This window comes from Oncorhynchus masou, chromosome 23 (assembly GCF_036934945.1).
Source record: "Oncorhynchus masou masou isolate Uvic2021 chromosome 23, UVic_Omas_1.1, whole genome shotgun sequence".
NCBI classification, from domain to species: Eukaryota; Metazoa; Chordata; class Actinopteri; order Salmoniformes; family Salmonidae; genus Oncorhynchus; species Oncorhynchus masou.
In genome coordinates, this window is record NC_088234.1 from 2,435,298 (window position 1) to 2,455,845 (window position 20,548).

The 20,548-nt window shown below is 43.6% G+C and overlaps 1 long non-coding RNA gene across 1 annotated transcript; it reads right to left on the reverse strand.

Moving 5' to 3' along the window:
• Positions 1-5,036: 5,036 nt before the first annotated feature.
• On the reverse strand, positions 5,037-19,860 carry LOC135510166 (uncharacterized). The gene is made up of 3 exons (XR_010451074.1): positions 19,429-19,860; positions 14,040-14,510; positions 5,037-5,240 (listed from the first exon to the last, which is right to left on the reverse strand). It is a non-coding gene; the product is annotated as an uncharacterized LOC135510166 (long non-coding RNA).
• Positions 19,861-20,548: the final 688 nt, after the last annotated feature.

Genomic DNA, 20,548 nt, shown 5'->3' on the forward strand with positions numbered 1-20,548 from the left:
TAGACGAATCAGAGCAGAAGGTCTCTGTCTGTTTGAGGTTATAGCTGTATGTCTATAGATGTATATATATAGAGAGAGACTTATCAGATCAGTAGGTCTGTGTCTGTTTGAGGTTATAGCTGTTTGTGAACAACATCACCCATTGTTAAACACCTCTGTTCCTCTGTCACACATTTTACATGTATTTTAAGGTCATTTAGCTCTTGTCAAGATCAACAGTTGTGAGTTGATACATTATTGTACTTTTTCCTGTACTGGTCCCCCGTGGGAATCAAACACACAACCCTACATTGCAAGGGCAATTCTCTACCAACTGAGCCACACTGGAATCAGACGAACACACAAAAACACACAGACAGATTGGGGTGTATAAATGCATCTAACTACACATTAAACACTGAGACATGTTATGGGAGTATAAATGTATCTAACTACACATTAACCTCTTACACTTATGGTGGCGCTATTTCATTTTTGGAAGAAAAACGTTCCCGTTTTAAACAAGATATTTTGTCACAAAAAGATGCTCGACTATGCATATAATTGCTACTGTTCGAAAGAAAACACTCTGACGTGTCCAGAAATACAAATATCTTCTCTGTGCGTGCCCTTTAACGTGAGCTTCAGGCAAAACCAAGATGACTTGGCATCCAGGAAATGACAAGGATTTTTGAGGCTCTGTCTTTCATGATCTCCTTATATGGCTGTGAACGCAAGAGGAATGAGTCTGCCCTTTCTGTCGTTTCCCCAAGGTGTCTGCAGCATTGTGACGTATTTGTAGGCAGATCGTTGGAAGATTGACCATAAGAGACCACATTTACCACGTGTCCGCCCGGTGTCCTGCGCCGAAATTGGTGCGCAAAAGTCACCTGCCAGTATTTTTCCATGGGGCACAGAGAGAGAAGCAAGCTTCCATGAACTGCATGTCAATGAAGAGATATGTGAAAAAACACCTTGAGGATTGATTCCAAACAACGTTTGCCATGTTTCGGTCGATATTATGTAGTTAATCCGGAAAAGTTTCACGTTGTAGGTGACTGCATTTTCGGTTCGTTTCGGTAGCCAGGCGCAATGTAGAAAACGGAACGATTTCTCCTACACACAGACGCTTTCAGGAAACACTGCGCATTTGGTATGTGGCTGGGAGTCTCCTCATTGAAAACATCAGAAGCTCTTCAAAGGTAAATGATTTTATTTATTTGGTTATCTGGCTTTTGTGAAAATGTTGCGTGCTACATGCTACACAAAATGCTATGCTAGCTTTGCATACTCTTACACAAATTAGTCAATTTCTATGGTTCAAAAGCATATTTTGAAAATCTGAGATGACAGTGTTGTTAAGAAAAGGCTAAGCTTGAGAGCAAACGCATTATTTTAATTTTATTTGCGATTTTCAGAAATCGTTAACGTTGCGTTATGCTAATGAGCCTGAGGCTTAGTCACAATCCCGGATCCGGGATGGGGAGTTTCAAGAGGTTAAACACTGAGACCTGTTGGGGTGTATAAATGTATCTAACTACACATTAAACACTGAGACCTGTTGGGGTCTATAACTGTTCCTGTGGTGTTGGAGGTATTCACTGTAGTAGACTGGATCAGCTCCTCTGTCCCTCACTCATCTCTCTCTCCTCTCTCTTTACCTAGTGACCCTGTTCATCAGAACGTCATGGTGTTGGAGGACTTCACTGCAGTAGACTGGATCAGCTCCTCTGTCCCTCACCCATCTTTCTCTCCTCTCTCTTTACCTAGTGACCCTGTTCATCAGAACGTCATGGTGTTGGAGGTCTTCACTGTAGTAGACTGGATCAGCTCCTCTGTCCCTCACTCATCTCTCTCTCCTCTCTCTTTACCTAGTGACCCTGTTCAAATTATCTCTCCCTCCTTCCCTTTTCACACCAACGGACTTATCTTTAGACACTGCAGCCTTGACCGCCATTAACAACATCAGCAACAGAGAGGTGTGAAGTTTCCACAACAGAGTTAGAGTTAGTTTATCATGAGAACATACAGACACCACTGACTGGAACTATCAACAACAAGAGTTAGTTTATCATGGGAACATACAGACACCACTGACTTGAACTATCAACAACAAGAGTTAGTTTATCATGAGAACATACAGACACCACTGACTGGAACCAGCTGACAGTATCAGTTGTAAAGGCTTCATTACTACAAACAGAAGGAAAGTTGTAGTGTTGTGTCCATGATGAATGATGTGAAGACTTCATTACTACAAACAGAAGGAAGGTTGTAGTGTTTTGTCCATGATGAATGATGTGAAGACTTCATTACTACTAACAGAAGGAAAGTTGTAGTGTTATGTCCATGATGATTGTTGGAAAGGCTTCAATGTGTTTTATATTCTAATTGTTTATGTAAAATTGTAAATTGCATTTTACTAGAATGTTATTGTGTGTTTATCTTGAGCATCACCAGTTTATGGTGCCAACTTGCAAAATAAAGCATCCATGATCTGTCCACTAGATGGCAGTGCTCCATGTGTTGTATCCTGATCTGTCCACTAGATGGCAGTGCTCCATGTGTTGTATCCTGATCTGTCCACTAGATGGCAGTGTTCCATGTGTTGTATCCTGATCTGTCCACTAGATGGCAGTGCTCCATGTGTCCACCAGATGGCAGTGTTCCATGTGTTGTATCCTGATTTGTCCACTAGATGGCAGTGCTCCATGTGTCAAATCAAATCAAATTGTATTTGTCACATACACATGGTTAGCAGATGTTAATGCGAGTGTAGCGAAATGCTTGTGCTTCTAGTTCCGACAATGCAGTAATAACCAACAAGTAATCTAACTAACAATTCCTAAACTACTGTCTTATACACAGTGTAAGGGGATAAAGAATATGTACATAAGGATATATGAATGAGTGATGGTACAGACCATGTGTTGTATCCTGATCTGTCCACTAGATGGCAGTGCTCCATGTGTTGTATCCTGATCTGTCCACTAGATGGCAGTGCTCCATGTGTTGTATCCTGATTTGTCCACTAGATGGCAGTGCTCCATGTGTTGTATCCTGATCTGTCCACTAGATGGCAGTGCTCCATGTGTTGTATCCTGATCTGTCCACCAGATGGCAGTGCTCCATGTGTTGTATCCTGATCTGTCCACTAGATGGCAGTGCTCCATGTGTTGTATCCTGATTTGTCCACTAGATGGCAGTGCTCCATGTGTTGTATCCTGATCTGTCCACTAGATGGCAGTGCTCCATGTGTTGTATCCTGATCTGTCCACCAGATGGCAGTGCTCCATGTGTTGCATCCTGATCTGTCCACTAGATGGCAGTGCTCCATGTGTTGTATCCTGATCTGTCCACTAGATGGCAGTGCTCCATGTGTTGTATCCTGATCTGTCCACTAGATGGCAGTGCTCCATGTGTTGTATCCTGATCTGTCCACTAGATGGCAGTGCTCCATGTGTTGTAATGGTGTAATACTAAACACTGTGATACATCTATTACATTCCCTGGCTGCAGACATGGATGAAACTTTAAATAGAAGTTGTCCCTAACCACAGATCTAGGATCAGATTACTCTACCTACAATTCTGACGCCATGCTGTCAAATAAAATAGTATTCATCACGTGCTTAATACTACAGGTATTACCTTAACATCTTAATACAACAGGTGTAGACCTTAAGATCTCTGTCTCTGTCTGTCTAGTGGAGTGGTTATGGTGGTTGCTCCCCAAACCAGAGAGATCAAATCCCAGAGAAACAGTTAATGGAGAAACGTCTTGTTGTCTTTGTGGGCCTGAGCAAACCAGAGGTATATAGGGGAAAAGGGGCTAGTTCCCATCAAATAGCAAGAATGAAGTTTCACCTTGTTTCAAATGTCATTTCAATAGAGTTGTGATAACATACTATGCTGTGGAGTAACAACACAACCATACTCTGCAAAAGCCAACTTTTACCTGGGGCCATTCTTTGTAGACCATTCAAAGGTGTTCCTAGTCTTGGTCCCCCTGAAGAAAGCCACATGTTAAGATAGTTAACTACTACTACAACTATTTGTAATGGTGGTGAATTCCCAAAGGAGAGGTTGTGAGTTAAATTCCTTTCATGCCAACTTGCTTTTGCTGCCTTGACAGAACAATGTTGAGGTGGGAACCGGAAGTACGTTAGACCGAACGAGAAATTGGATTATAAAGTTATACAATGTTGAGGTGGGGTTCGTTAGTTTTTTTATTTAAGAAATAGCCATGGGAACACTCAGACATAATTTACAAACAAAGCATGTGTTTAGTGAGTCCGCTAGATCAGAGGCAGTAGGGATGACCAGAGATGTTCTCTGTTTAGTGAGTCCTCCAGATCAGAGGCAGTAGGGATTACCAGGGATGTTCTGTTTAGTGAGTCCTCCAGATCAGTGGCAGTAGGGATGACCAGGGATGTTCTCTGGTTAGTGAGTCCTCCAGATCAGAGACAGTAGGGATGATCAGGGATGTTCTCTGTTTAGTGAGTCCTCCAGATCTGTGGCAGTAGGGATGACCAGGGATGTTCTCTGTTTAGTGAGTCCTCCAGATCAGAGGCAGTAGGGATGACCAGGGATGTTCTCTGTTTAGTGAGTCCTCCAGATCTGTGGCAGTAGGGATGACCAGGGATGTTCTCTGTTTAGTGAGTCCTCCAGATCAGAGGCAGTAGGGATGACCAGGGATGTTCTCTGTTTAGTGAGTCCTCCAGATCAGAGGCAGTAGGGATGACCAGGGATGTTCTCTGGTTAGTGAGTCCTCCAGATCAGAGACAGTAGGGATGATCAGGGATGTTCTCTGTTTAGTGAGTCCTCCAGATCAGAGGCAGTAGGGATGACCAGGGATGTTCTCTGTTTAGTGAGTGCTCCAGATCAGAGGAAGTAGGGATGACCAGGTATTTTCTCTGTTTAGTGATTCCTCCAGATCAGAGGCAGTAGGGATGACCAGGGATGTGCTCTGTTTAGTGAGTCCTCCAGATCAGAGGCAGTAGGGATGATCAGGGATGTTCTCTGTTTAGTGAGTCCTCCAGATCAGAGGCATAGGGATGACCAGGGATGTTCTCTGTTTAGTGAGTCCTCCAGATCAGAGGCAGTAGGGATGACCAGGGATGTTCTCTGTTTAGTGAGTCCTCCAGATCAGAGGAAGTAGGGATGACCAGGGATGTTCTCTTGATAAGTGTGTGATATGGACCATTTTCCTGTCCGGCTTTGCATTCGAAATGAAACAAGTACTTTTGGGTGCCAGGGAAACTGTATGGAGTAAAACATATATTATTTTCTTTAGAAATGTAGTGAAGTAAAATTAAAAGTTATAAAGAAACAGAGAGTAAAAGTACAGATACAAACAGATATGAACAGAATGTAGTGGAGTTTTAAATACATTTCTGTTAAGTCATTTACACCACTGGACTTGAAAGGAACACCTCAATTACCTCGACAAACCGGTGCCCCCACACATTGACTCTGTACCGTAATACCCTGTATATAGCCTCCACGTTGACTCTGTACCGTAGTACCCTGTATATAGCCTCCACATTGACTCTGTACCGGTACCCCCTGTATATAGCCTCCACATTGACTCTGTACCGTAACCCACTGTATATAGCCTCCACGTTGACCCTGTACCGTAATACCCTGTATATAGCCTCCACATTGACTCTGTACCGGTACCCCCTGTATATAGCCTCCACACATTGATTCTGTACCGTAATACCCTGTATATAGCCTCCACATTGACTCTGTACTGGTTCCCCCTGTATATAGCCTCCACAATGACTCTGTACTGGTTCCCCCTGTATATAGCCTCCACATTGACTCTGTACTGGTTCCCCCTGTATATAGCCTCCACAATGACTCTGTACTGGTTCCCCCTGTATATAGCCTCCACAATGACTCTGTACTGGTTCCCCCTGTATATAGCCTCCACATTGACTCTGTACTGGTTCCCCCTGTATATCGCCTCGCTATTTTTTATTTTACTGCTGATCTTTAATTATTTGTTACTTATATTTCTTGTTTTTTACTTAACACATTTTTCTTACAACTAAATTGTTGGTTTAGGGCTTCATTTCAGCATTTCACTCTAATGTTTAAACATGTAGTATTCGGCGCATGTGACAAATACAATTTGATTTGTTACACATGAAAACATGTTGTGATCCTGGTGTGACATTATTGAAGCTGTGCTGACACCTAGTGGAATCAAGAGAAACAACACCATACACACACACTAACACAGATGGGATGCTTTACATAAGTTGCTATTTTTTATTAGACACTAATATATATGTCCAATAAACAGACGTAAGCTAGCGCGAGGAAGCACTCTTTGAAAGGAGGGAGTAGTGTAAGGACCCTGTGTTTATAAGCGCAGGATAGGACCCAAGCTTTTGCGCGCCGGTCCTCGGGCTAGAAGGTTGAGGGTTCAAGACTCTGCCTGTTTCATTACAGTATATACAGTACTGTATAACAATTGTGTACAAGCCACCTACCTAATAAAATACTGGGGCTTGCGGTCATTAGTTACATTTCAACCACAGCGATTCCCTAATTGAGGCGCAACAGAGTTCACCGGCAAATGCAGGAACACCGGAAATAATTACTAAACCAACGAACGAGAAATGGTGGAGGCAACCAGCATGAAGAGAGACATTTGTCCGAATAAACGTGGTGAGTGAAAAACGTAATTACATAGCTCACTCCCTACCCCGTATCTCATTCTACTGTTATATGACTCTGTATGTGTTGTTTGTTGACAACCTTGTTATTTATGACGTTTTTGGAACGGATTCCTGCTGGAACGTTCCTCAAATTATACCCACCCCTCAACATGATGCTGGAGAGATATTTACGTTCCTCAAATTATACCCACCCCTCAACATGATGCTGGAGAGATATTTACGTTCCTCAAATTATACCCTCAACATGATGCTGGAGAGATATTTACGTTCCTCAAATTATACCCTCAACATGATGCTGGAGAGATATTTACGTTCCTCAAATTATACCCTCAACATGATGCTGGAGAGATATTTACGTTCCTCAAATTAAGAGTTCTATTCAGCTATGTTAATACTTATCTGGAATAAGGAGTTATATTCAGCTATGTTACTACTTATCTGGAATAAGGAGTTCTATTCAGCTATGTTACTACTTATCTGGAATAAGGAGTTCTATTCAGCTATGTTACTACTTATCTGGAATAAGGAGTTCTATTCAGCTATGTTACTACTTATCTGGAATAAGGAGTTCTATTCAGCTATGTTACTACTTATCTGGAATAAGGAGTTCTATTCAGCTATGTTACTACTTATCTGGAATAAGGAGTTCTATTCAGCTATGTTAATACTTATCTGGGGGGAACAGACATGTTAACCATCCAGGCCGTGGGGGGGACCAGACATGTTAACCATCCAGGCCGTGGGGGGAAAAAGACATGTTAACCATCCAGGCCGTGGGGGGAACAGACATGTTAACCATCCAGGCCGTGGGGGGGAACAGACATGTTAACCATCCAGGCTGTGGGGGGAAACAGACATGTTAACCATCCAGGCTGTGAACAGACATGTTAACCATCCAGGCCGTGGGGGGTACAGACATGTTAACCATCCAGGCCGTGGGGGGTACAGACATGTTAACCATCCAGGCTGTGGGGGGAACAGACATGTTAACCATCCAGGCCGTGGGGGGGGGACCAGACATGTTAACCATCCAGGCTGTGGGGGAACAGACATGTTAACCATCCAGGCTGTGGGGGAACAGACATGTTAACCATCCAGGCTGTGGGGGAACAGACATGTTAACCATCCAGGCTGTGGGGGAACTGACATGTTAACCATCCAGGCTGTGGGGGGAACAGACATGTTAACCATCCAGGCCGTGAACAGACATGTTAACCATCCAGGCCGTGGGGGTACAGACATGTTAACCATCCAGGCCGTGGGGGGAACAGACATGTTAACCATCCAGGCTGTGGGGGGAACAGACATGTTAACCATCCAGGCCGTGAACAGACATGTTAACCATCCAGGCCGTGGGGGTATCAGACACGTTAACCACCCAGGCCGTGGGGGGCACAGACATGTTAACAATCCAGGCTGTGGGGGAACAGACATGTTAACCATCCAGGCTGTGGGGGGAACAGACATGTTAACCATCCAGGCTGTGGGGGGAACAGACATGTTAACCATCCAGGCTGTGGGGGGAACAGACATGTTAACCATCCAGGCTGTGGGGGGAACAGACATGTTAACCAACCAGGCTGTGGGGGGAACAGACCTGTTAACCATCCAGGCTGTGGGGGGACAGACATGTTAACCATCCAGGCTGTGGGGGGACCAGACATGTTAACCATCCAGGCTGTGGGGGAAACAGACATGTTAACCATCCAGGCTGTGGGGGGACCAGACATGTTAACCATCCAGGCTGTGGGGGGAACAGACATGTTAACCATCCAGGCTGTGGGGGGAACAGACATGTTAACCATCCAGGCCGTGGGGGGAACAGACATGTTAACCATCCAGGCCGTGGGGGAACAGACATGTTAACCATCCAGGCTGTGGGGGACAGACATGTTAACCATCCAGGCTGTGGGGGGACAGACATGTTAACCATCCAGGCTGTGGGGGGACAGACATGTTAACCATCCAGGCTGTGGGGGAACAGACATGTTAACCATCCAGGCTGTGGGGGAAACAGACATGTTAACCATCCAGGCTGTGGGGGGAACAGACATGTTAACCATCCAGGCCGTGGGGGGAACAGACATGTTAACCATCCAGGCCGTGAACAGACATGTTAACCATCCAGGCTGTGGGGGAACAGAAATGTTAACCATCCAGGCCGTGGGGGAACAGACATGTTAACCATCCAGGCCGTGGGGGGAACAGACATGTTAACCATCCAGGCTGTGAACAGACATGTTAACCATCCAGGCTGTGAACAGACATGTTAACCATCCAGGCTGTGGGGGAACAGACATGTTAACCATCCAGGCCGTGGGGGAACAGACATGTTAACCATCCAGGCCGTGAACAGACATGTTAACCATCCAGGCTGTGGGGGAACAGACATGTTAACCATCCAGGCTGTGGGGGGAACAGACATGTTAACCATCCAGGCTGTGGGGGGAACAGACATGTTAACCATCCAGGCCGTGGGGGGAACAGACATGTTAACCATCCAGGCTGTGGGGGGAAACAGACATGTTAACCATCCAGGCTGTGGGGGGAACAGACATGTTAACCATCCAGGCCGTGGGGGGAACAGACATGTTAACCATCCAGGCCGGGGGGGAACAGACATGTTAACCATCCAGGCTGTGGGGGAAACAGACATGTTAACCATCCAGGCTGTGGGGGGAACAGACATGTTAACCATCCAGGCTGTGGGGGAAACAGACATGTTAACCATCCAGGCTGTGGGGGGAACAGACATGTTAACCATCCAGGCCATGGGGGGAACAGACATGTTAACCATCCAGGCTGTGGGGGGGAACAGACATGTTAACCATCCAGGCCGTGGGGGGAACAGACATGTTAACCATCCAGGCGGGGAACAGACATGTTAACCATCCAGGCTGTGGGGGGAACAGACATGTTAACCATCCAGGCTGTGGGGTGGAACAGACATGTTAACCATCCAGGCTGTGAACAGACATGTTAACCATCCAGGCCATGGGGGGAACAGACATGTTAACCATCCAGGCTGTGAACAGACATGTTAACCATCCAGGCTGTGGGGGAAACAGACATGTTAACCATCCAGGCTGTGGGGGGAACAGACATGTTAACCATCCAGGCCGTGGGGGGAACAGGCATGTTAACCATCCAGGCCATGGGGGGGAACAGGCATGTTAACCATCCAGGCCATGGGGGACAGACATGTTAACCATCCAGGCCGTGGGGGGGACAGACATGTTAACCATCCAGGCCGTGGGGGAACATGTTAACCATCTCAGACAACAGCGAAAATCAAGGAGGAGACCCAGACTCTCGAAAAGTTTAAGAAGGAGATGAGACTCTGTACAACTGGACAATGGAAGTTCAGCAATGGGCTAATACAGGTAAAGAATACATCAAATAAATCATCCTAAATGTAACTCTCCTGGACTGTCACCTTGACCTAGTGGAGAGGCTTGCGTACTCCAATGACCCTGAGAGCTAACCCTTAGAGGGCATACTCCAATGACCCTGAGAGCTAACCCTTAGAGGGCGTACTCCAATGACCCTGAGAGCTAACCCTTAGAGGGCGTACTCCAATGACCCTGAGCTCTAACCCTTAGAGGGCGTACTCCAATGACCCTGAGCGCTAACCCTTAGAGGGCGTACTCCAATGACCCTGAGCTCTAACCCTTAGAGGGTGTACTCCAATGACCCTGAGCTCTAACCCTTAGAGGGCGTACTCCAATGACCCTTAGAGGGCGTACTCCAATGACCCTTAGAGGGCGTACTCCAATGACCCTTAGAGGGCGTACTCCAATGACCCTGAGCGCTAACCCTTAGAGGGCGTACTCCAATGACCCTGAGCTCTAACCCTTAGAGGGTGTACTCCAATGACCCTGAGCTCTAACCCTTAGAGGGCGTACTCCAATGACCCTTAGAGGGCGTACTCCAATGACCCTTAGAGGGCGTACTCCAATGACCATTAGAGGGTGTACTCCAATGACCCTGAGCTCTAACCCTTAGAGGGTGCACTCCAATGACCCTGAGCTCTAACCCTTAGAGGGCGTACTCCAATGACCCTGAGCTCTAACCCTTAGAGGGCGTACTCCAATGACCCTGAGCTCTAACCCTTAGAGGGTGTACTCCAATGACCCTAAGAGGGCGTACTCCAACGACCCTTAGAGGGCGTACTCCAATGACCCTGAGCGCTAACCCTTAGAGGGCGTACTCCAATGACCCTTAGAGGGTGTACTCCAATGACCCTTAGAGGGTGTACTCCAATGACCCTTAGAGGGCGTACTCCAATGACCCTGAGCGCTAACCCTTAGAGGGCGAACTCCAATGAGCCTTAGAGGGTGTACTCCAATGACCTTGGGAGCTGCGTGGCCTTGGGAGCTGAGTGGCCCTGGGAGCTGAGTGGCCCTGGGAGCAGAGTGGCCCTGGGAGCAGAGTGGCCCTGGGAGCAGAGTGGCCCTGGGAGCTGAGTGGCCCTGGGAGCTGAGTGGCCCTGGGAGCTGAGTGGCCCTGGGAGCAGAGTGGCCCTGGGAGCAGAGTGGCCCTGGGAGCTGAGTGGCCCTGGGAGCTGAGTGGCCCTGGGAGCAGAGTGGCCCTGGGAGCAGAGTGGCCCTGGGAGCAGAGTGGCCCTGGGAGCAGAGTGGCCCTGGGAGCTGAGTGGCCCTGGGAGCTGCGTGGCCCTGGGAGCTGAGTGGCCTTGGGAGCAGAGTGGCCCTGGGAGCTGAGTGGCCCTGGGAGCTGCATGGACAAAGTAAGTAGTATGTTTGTGTGTCACAATAACTATGTTTCTGTTTTGTTATCTGTGTTTGTTCAGTTGCTCAAACACAGACCACACTGCCATTAAAGTTACAAATCCACATTGCATTCTTGTGAATTTACAGCTGACCTACTCACAAAGAAGATAGCCTTTGACCGGGTGATGCTCCTGAGACAGCTGAAGGAGGAAGAGGTAATTGTCCTAAAGGAAGTCCAGCAGCACTGGGAAAGCCTAAAGAGGGGATCGGAGAATGTGCAAGACCTGGCTTCACATGTGGCACCTGACCTAAGCAGGCAAAGTAGGGGAACGTTCATTAGTATGTATTGATGTTGGCACCCTGTAATTGATATTGTATTTAAGGAATACTTCATTGTATTAGTAGTAGGGGAACATTCATTAATATGTATTGATGTTGGCACCCTGTAATTGATATTGTATTTAAGGAATACGTCATTGTATTAGTAGTAGGGGAACGTTCATTAATATGTATTGATGTTGGCACCCTGTAATTGATATTGTATTTAAGGAATACGTCATTGTATTAGTAGTAGGGGAACGTTCATTAATATGTATTGATGTTGGCACCCTGTAATTGATATTGTATTTAAGGAATACGTCATTGTATTTATACGACACATTACGATTGTTGGTGTCAGGCTGGTAGTTGAATCAGTCGGAAGCTGGGAGCAGAGGTCTCTTCTCCATGCTTCAGAGGAGAGTCAGCAGGACACCAGGACTCTGTCAAACTGATATACAGCAAAGCTATGGGCCAAGACACCTCCCCCCTAGAAGATAACTTCATAGATGACCTCGTGGAAGAGGACCTAGATGACAGCATCCACTACAGCTCTGATGACGAGGAATCTGTCCCAGACTGACGGTGTTCGTTTGGGTGGGTGCAGTTTGCATTGGGTGGAAAGGGATTCCATTTGTTTTGTAGATGTGCTTTGTCTGCCTTCCTAAGGAAAAATAGTTTGAACATTTTATGGAAAATAAAGGTTTATGTTTCTTCCTTGTTGACAATGTGATCATGGGGTACAGATTTGAGAAGGGTGCTCGTCTGTTACTGCTTTTGCCCGGTCACATGACCAGGTCACATGACCCCTTTAAATGGCCAATCTGCAGTTGATACATCCACTTATGGATGCTTGAAGAATATCATTTATAAATGCCTCATGAATATAGTTCAACTGCCGTACCCCATCAGATCCCAAAATAGATGTTTTTGTTCTACTCCAATGTTTGTAAACAAAGTAAATGTAAACATACACGAGCATGTGTCCAACTCATTCCACGGTGAGCCTGCGGGTTTCACTCCTCCCATGGAGCTACATCAGTACATTAGTCATGGGATTTTAAGTTAAGGTGACCAGATTTCTGAAATTAAAACCGGGACATTTACAGGTCGGAGGTCAAAATATCATTACAATATCCAATGTTATTATCTATTATATATAATATCAATATATGATTAAAATATCCAATGTTATTAATCTATTAAATATAATATCAATATATCATTAAAATATCTATGTTATCATCTATTATATATAATATCAATATATGATTAAAATATCCACTGTTATTATCTATTATATATAATATCAATATATGATTAAAATATCCACTGTTATTATCTATTATATATAATATCAATATATCATTACAATATCCAATGTTATTATCTATTATATATAATATCAATATATCATTAAAATATCCAATGTCATTATCTATTATATATAATATCAATATATCATTAAAATATCCAATGTCATTATCTATTATATATAATATCAATATATCATTAAAATATCCAATGTTATTATCTATTATATATAATATCAATATATCATTAAAATATCCAATGTTATTATCTATTATATATAATATCAATATATCATTAAAATATCCAATGTTATTATCTATGAAATAAAGGGGATAATTCCGGTTTCATGTATTTAGTCTAACAGGCCCACTGTGACAGAGAAAACAACTATATTACAGAAACACTATAGACAAGACAGAACTGATCTGAACAGCCATTCAGTGGTCCTGCTAGTCTGGGTAGAACTGATCTGAACAGCCAATCAGTGGTCCTGCTAGTCTGGGTAGAACTGATCTGAACAGCCAATCAGTGGTCCTGCTAGTCTGGGTAGAACTGATCTGAACAGCCATTCAGTGGTCCTGCTAGTCTGGGTAGAACTGATCTGAACAGCCAATCAGTGGTCCTGCTAGTCTGGGTAGAACTGATCTGAACAGCCATTCAGTGGTCCTGCTAGTCTGGGTAGAACTGATCTGAACAGCCAATCAGTGGTCCTGCTAGTCTGGGTAGAACTGATCTGAACAGCCAATCAGTGGTCCTGCTAGTCTGGGTAGAACTGATCTGAACAGCCAATCAGTGGTCCTGCTAGTCTGGGTAGAACTGATCTGAACAGCCATTCAGTGGTCCTGCTAGTCTGGGTAGAACTGATCTGAACAGCCAATCAGTGGTCCTGCTAGTCTGGGTAGAATAAGAGCAGAAGAGAACATGTGACCTTTAAAAAACAGACAATAGTCTATGTGAAATATTTAACATAATGAAGAAATAAGACGGTGATGAGATTATGTAGTTACCACTTATTCCAACCTAATCTGTATATTTCTCAGAACAATGTATCTTCTTCAGGATTGCTCTGTCTTTGGCCAGCTTCTCCATGAACTCCTGGCAGGGGAGGTTGGCGTTTGTCTTCACAATAAGCATGGCCTTGATGGTAGGAACAGGGAAACTATTTCTTGCTGCTGTCCATAGAGCATTCATTTGGGAGAACACTCTCTCGACTGGTGTATTACTTCCAGGTAAGCACATGACAACAGACGCTAATCTAGCCAGGTTAGAGTGTGGGATGTGGTTCTCTTTGAAGTGGGTAACTCCATCTCTGACTAAGCGGTGTCTCCGATGTTTTCCATTATTCAAGCGATCCCCCCTTTAGGAACTCTTGCAGGCCAGTAACCTCGTCAAACAATGCATCCTCATTGATGGTCACATGGGGGCATTTTTCCTGCAGTGTGGCTGCTGCCTTCTGGATCTCTTCACGCTGAGGTTGCCTGTTTAAAAGGAGACAATATATATATTTTAGATTATCTGTGTGCTTTCCCCAATACCTGCAAGTAGTTCACAGCCGTAGTGAAGAATGATTGGGAGGTTTTGAGAAAGCTCTTTAGACATTGCAGCTCTTCAGTCTTTTCTACTCTGAAAATATGAAAATATCTTTGTGAGCGGGTACTCAACTTCAAGGGGAACCATACCCAAAGCTGTTCTGGCCGTGTTATGAATGATGTGGGCAGGACAACCAAAGCCAATCACCTCCCGCTGCAGAGCATTTTTAACTTTGGTATGGACATTGACCCTCCCCAGCCTATTCAGTCCTCCAAGGTTGGTATGGACATTGACCCTCCCCCAGCCTATTCAGTCCTCCAAGGTTGGTATGGACATTGACCCTCCCCAGCCTATTCAGTCCTCCAGGGTTGGTATGGACATTGACCCTCCCAGGCTATTCAGTCCTCCAGGGTTGGTATGGACATTGACCCTCCCCACTCTATTCAGTCCTCCAAGGTTGGTATGGACATTGACCCTCCCCAGCCTATTCAGTCCTCCAAGGTTGGTATGGACATTGACCCTCCCCACTCTATTCAGTCCTCCAAGGTTGGTATGGACATTGACCCTCCCCAGCCTATTCAGTCCTCCAGGGTTGGTATGGACATTGACCCTCCCCAGCCTATTCAGTCCTCCAGGGTTGGTATGGACATTGACCCTCCCCAGCCTATTCAGTCCTCCAAGGTTGCTATTTGTGTTGTCGGCAGAGAATGACAACTTTGTTTTGCAGGTTACATTTTTGGATGAAAGAGCCATTGTTCCTCCTCTGTCTGCTCTTCTTCACTCTCCTTGTGTCACTCTTCTTACTCTCAACTTCCTGATCTTTCTTCCTTTCCTTCTCTTCACCTTTCCACCTCACTCTTCCACACTCTCCTTGCTTCACTCTTTTTACTCCCTTAATTTGTCCTTCTCCAATCTTTATTAATAAATAGAACACTATTAGATATAATACTTTGGTTAACAGATTCCCATTGCTTGTCTCATTTTGTATTTTATCTTATAAACATTGTTTGGAATAATAAATTGGCAGGCTCTGTAATCATATCTTAACTTTTCCTCCTCTATCTCACTCTTCTTCCTATCCAGTATTCCTCCTCTCCACTTTAGCAGAAAACATTACGCTAATGTTATCCATGAAAATGTCTAAATATATGTTCACACAACTTATAATGCCAAACCATTACAATTGTAATCTACAAATAAATAGTATCATAATTAATTGTGCATTAATTTAATATAATCATATTTTCAAAATAGCCGGTCCATTGAATGTTTACATGTGAACGTTTTTTAACCTCGTTACCATGACAGCAGCTGGCGAACCGAGCAAGATAACTTAGTCGACATAGCTAATATTAGCTAGCATAACCTATTTAAAACCATATACCGCAGAACATTTAACTATAAAATAAGTTGTGACATAACATCATTAGCTAGTATCTCAAACTAGTGTAATTTACCTGGCTTGAAAAGTCGTTTGTGGTGATGTTATGGATTCACTTGACACTTCCGGCCGAGTTTTCCACAGCAGTTTCCTCTAAAACTGGCGCGAGCAAGTAGTTAGTAGAAGAAGAGTGAATGAAGCTGCTCTCGCGAGCGGCCCCCTCTGCTGGACAAAACAAGCACAACAAGATTGAGACGTCAACCGGTTGACTCTGATGCCCAGTCTTTCTTGCCACGTAAAATATTATTTCACTTTGCAGTCTGTTTTTAACGCACAATTAAAAACGGGGACATCTCCAGCCGGTGACAGCTCACGGAAAACTGGGACGTCTGGTCACCCTATTTTAAGTCAACGATTCCTTATGTATTAATGAGATGTACAAATGCTGAACTAGTACTTAATACCAGTTACTTCTAGACTCTCAAGTAGTTTTCCAGATGGCTACTTTACTTGTACAATAACTGACTCCCATCAGCTGCAGATGAAACCGGTTAGTTGAAAAATGTTGCCTAGAATATACAGGCACTCGCAATGAATCATCAAAAGTATGGACACAGAATGATTGAAGTGATTATTGTATTTTATTATTCTGACCCATGACATCTGGGAAGAATAATGCATAGCCTTGTGTGTTAAGATACAAACGTGGAAATGTTTCTATTGAAATGGGGGTTGTCCCATCCTGAACAAGCCGGTTGCAAGTGACATAGTCTTATCGATACTATTAGCAACACCGTATTATTACTAAAATTAGATGAAATAAATGAAAATTATGCAGGCAGTCCTGACATAGTGAGAGAATTGTGAACATGCACGTATATATATCTGCATTGTTCGGACACGTCGTCGTCGGTTTGGTTGTTCAGTCGGCTTGTTTTGGTTTTCTGCGTCGCAATGTCCGTGACGTAATAGACTACATTTCTGAATTTTCTGATTTCATTTTTAAAATATTCACAAATTATTCTTGCGCAATATTACTTTCATTTTAATGTCGTAAACATTGTCGGATTCTATTAAATAATTGATGTAACAGATAAAATCTTGTTACAGAAACCGGAAGTTGTGAACTACAAATGTGACACCATTTTGTAGTTTTTTTACTAACCCTAACCGTTTTTTTCATCAATATCTTTTCTATTATCATTCTAATCGATGTGTAGAATGATATGTACATTCATTAGGACATTCATAACGCTATACTGCATCAGCACATGCCAATTCAATGTCTGAAGTAGTGCACTTTTGAAAGGTGTTTTTCGTCGTAACTATTTAAATTTGACATGTGTTCTTTTGATTTAATAAGGACCCCTTACTAAACCTTCATGTCAAATAACGTTCAGATATGTTAATCTATTCTTGATTTAAAAATCATCAACGTTTGGGGGAAAAGCCAACTGTTGGTGGTGCTACTGAGCACCCCATGGCCACCAGGGGGATTGCAGAATTATGTTTAATTCATGCATAGGATAATTTGTGCCAAGCCATAAGACTGAGCCACACAAAAAAAATATATATATTTTTTGGGGGACTCTATGACCCGAGTTGACCTCTTACAAAGGTTTCCTAGGGGTGTATAAAGGTTCATGGCAGAAAACAAGTGTATGTTGTTAGAGTTGCGTCAATTCAAATCTGGTATCAGGATAAATATAACAATCAGTCACCGATTTTCTACTATGTATTTTTTATTAGCTAAGTAATAAATGGCAAATGCAACTTTCGTATATACGGGCTCACTGTAATACCACGCAGGGCAGAACAGAGAACTCTATGTATGTAAACAGTGTTCTTATACTGTGATGGACATAGGCGAACCCATCTGTTGGCCTATCACAGTAGAGACTGGGCGTGGTTTAAACTTGCCCAGCCTATCGCAGGCACTCAGGCGGGTCCCCGCCTCTTGGAGTCCTCCCTCCGTTGATGTATAGATCCTTACTGTTCTGGTTTCACAGCCTAGTTACAACAGTTGCTCAGTTCCTGCTATTGTGTTGTTCAGTATTTTTCCATCTCAGTTAAACCTCATGATGACCACCCCTCCCTATCACAACTTTGTAAGATACAGCAAGTCACACCATGTGCTCAGTATTGTTACATACAAACACAAGGACAAAGCATCTGCTGGGCTGTTATCTACAGTTTTGCAACATGCAGGTCACACCATGTTACTCAGTTCTTGTCACACACAAACAGGCAAGTAGCAAGCAGTTGTTTAATCTCATAATGATGCTCCAGTGCACAAATGCAGACACCTCACACAACCAACATCAGATAATATTTAATCATATATATGCTAATGGCTATAATGTAAAATACAGAATCCAACAATGTATAGAAATGCTTATATTAACATTGTTACATCGATATTGACGCTTCTAGAAGTTCAGAAGTAGCCATTCAACAGTCTATATGTGGCCTTTCAACCCCGATACCCATTACCCACAAGGCCTTATAACCACACCTCTACTGCCGTGGTCCTCGGCACATCATATTCCTGATGAGCAACAATGATGAACATTAATTCTCACTGCCTGTTCAAAAAAAGAAGCTGTGAAATTATTTGGCTTTCACCTTCATTAAATATTTACCGTGGACAACTAGCCTTGAGACCAAGCAGATAGACGGTCTGCCTCTATGAGCTAAACATGATCCATGTCAGTATGACTCAGGGGTATGCCTATATCAGGGGTAGGCCTATATCAGGGTTAGGCCTATATCAGGGGTAGGTCTATATCAGGGGTAGACCCATATCAGGGTTAGGCCTATATCAGGGGTAGGTCTATATCAGGGTTAGGTCTATATCAGGGGTAGGTCTATATCAGGGTTAGGCCCATATCAGGGGTGGGTCTATATCAGGGGTAGGCCTATATCAGAGGTAGGCCTATATCAGGGGTAGGTCTATATCAGGGGTAGGTCTATATCAGGGGTAGGTCTATATCAGGGTTAGGCCCATATCATGGGTGGGTCTATATCAGGGGTAGGCCTATATCAGGGGTAGGTCTATATCAGGGGTAGACCCATATCAGGGGTAGGTCTATATCAGGGGTGGACCCATATCAGGGGTAGGCCTATATCAGGGGTTGGCCTATATCAGGGGTAGGCCTATATCAGGGGTAGGCCTGTATCAGGGGAAGGCCTATATCAGGGGTGGGTCTATATCAGGGGTAGGCCAATATCAGGGGTCGATTATATCAGGGGTAGGCCTATATCAGGGGTAGGCCTATATCAGGGGTCCACTGCATGTTTACATGTGAACGTTTTTTAACCTCGTTACCATGACAGCAGCTGGCGAACCGAGCTCGATAACTTAGTCGACATAGCTAATGTTAGCTAGCATAACCTATTTAAAACCATATAACGCAGACAATTTAACTATAAAATACGTTGTGAAAGAACATCATTAGCTTGTATCTCAAACGAGTTTAACTTACCTGGCTTGAAAAGACGTTTGTGGTGATGTTATGGATTCACTCACCCATCAGCTGCAGATGAAACCGGTTAGTTGAAAAATGTTGCCTAGAATCTACAGGCACTTGCAATTAATCATCAAAAGTATGGACACAGAATGATTGAAGTGATTATTGTATTTTATTATTCTGACCCATGACATCTTCTGGGAAGAATAATGCATAGCCTTGTGTGTTAAGATACAAACGTGGAAATGTTTCTATTGAAATGGGGGTTGTCCCATCCTGAACAAGCCGGTTGCAAGTGACATAGTCTTATCGATACTATTAGCAACACCGTATTATTACTAAAATTAGATGAAATAAATTAAAGTTATGCAGGCAGGTCTGACATAATGGGAGAATTGTGAACATGCATGTATATTTACGTTTGGCCACGTCGTCGGTTTGGTTGTTCAGTCGGTTTGTTTTGGTTTTGTGCGTCGCATTGCCCGTGACGTAATAGACTACGTTTCTGAATTTTCTGATTTCATTTTTAAACTATTCATAAATTATTCTTGCGCAATATTACTTTCATTTGAATGTCGTAAACATTGTCGGATTCTATTAAATAATTGATGTAACAGATAAAATCTTGTTACAGAAACCGGAAAAGTTGTGAACTACAAATGTGACGCCATTTTGTAGTTTATTTTACTAACCCTAACCGTTTTTTGTTAATCAATATCTTCGCCAATATCATTCTAATTGATGTGTAGAATGATATGTACATTCATTAGGACATCCATAACGCTGTACTGCATCAGCACATGCCAATTCAATGTCTGAAGTAGTGCACTTTTTGAAAGGTGTTTTTCGTGGTAACTATTTAAATTTGACATGTGTTCTTTTGATTTAATAAGGACCCCTTACTAAACCTTCATGTCAAATAACGTTCAGATATGTTAATCTATTCTTGATTTAAAAATCATCAACGTTTGGGGAAAAGCCAACTGTTTGTGGTGCTACTGAGCACCCCATGGCCACCACGGGGATTGCAGAATTATATTTAATTCATGCATAGGATTATTTGTGCCAAGACATAAAACTGAGCCACAAAAACAACAAAAACATATTTTTGGGGGACTCTGTGACCCGAGTTGAC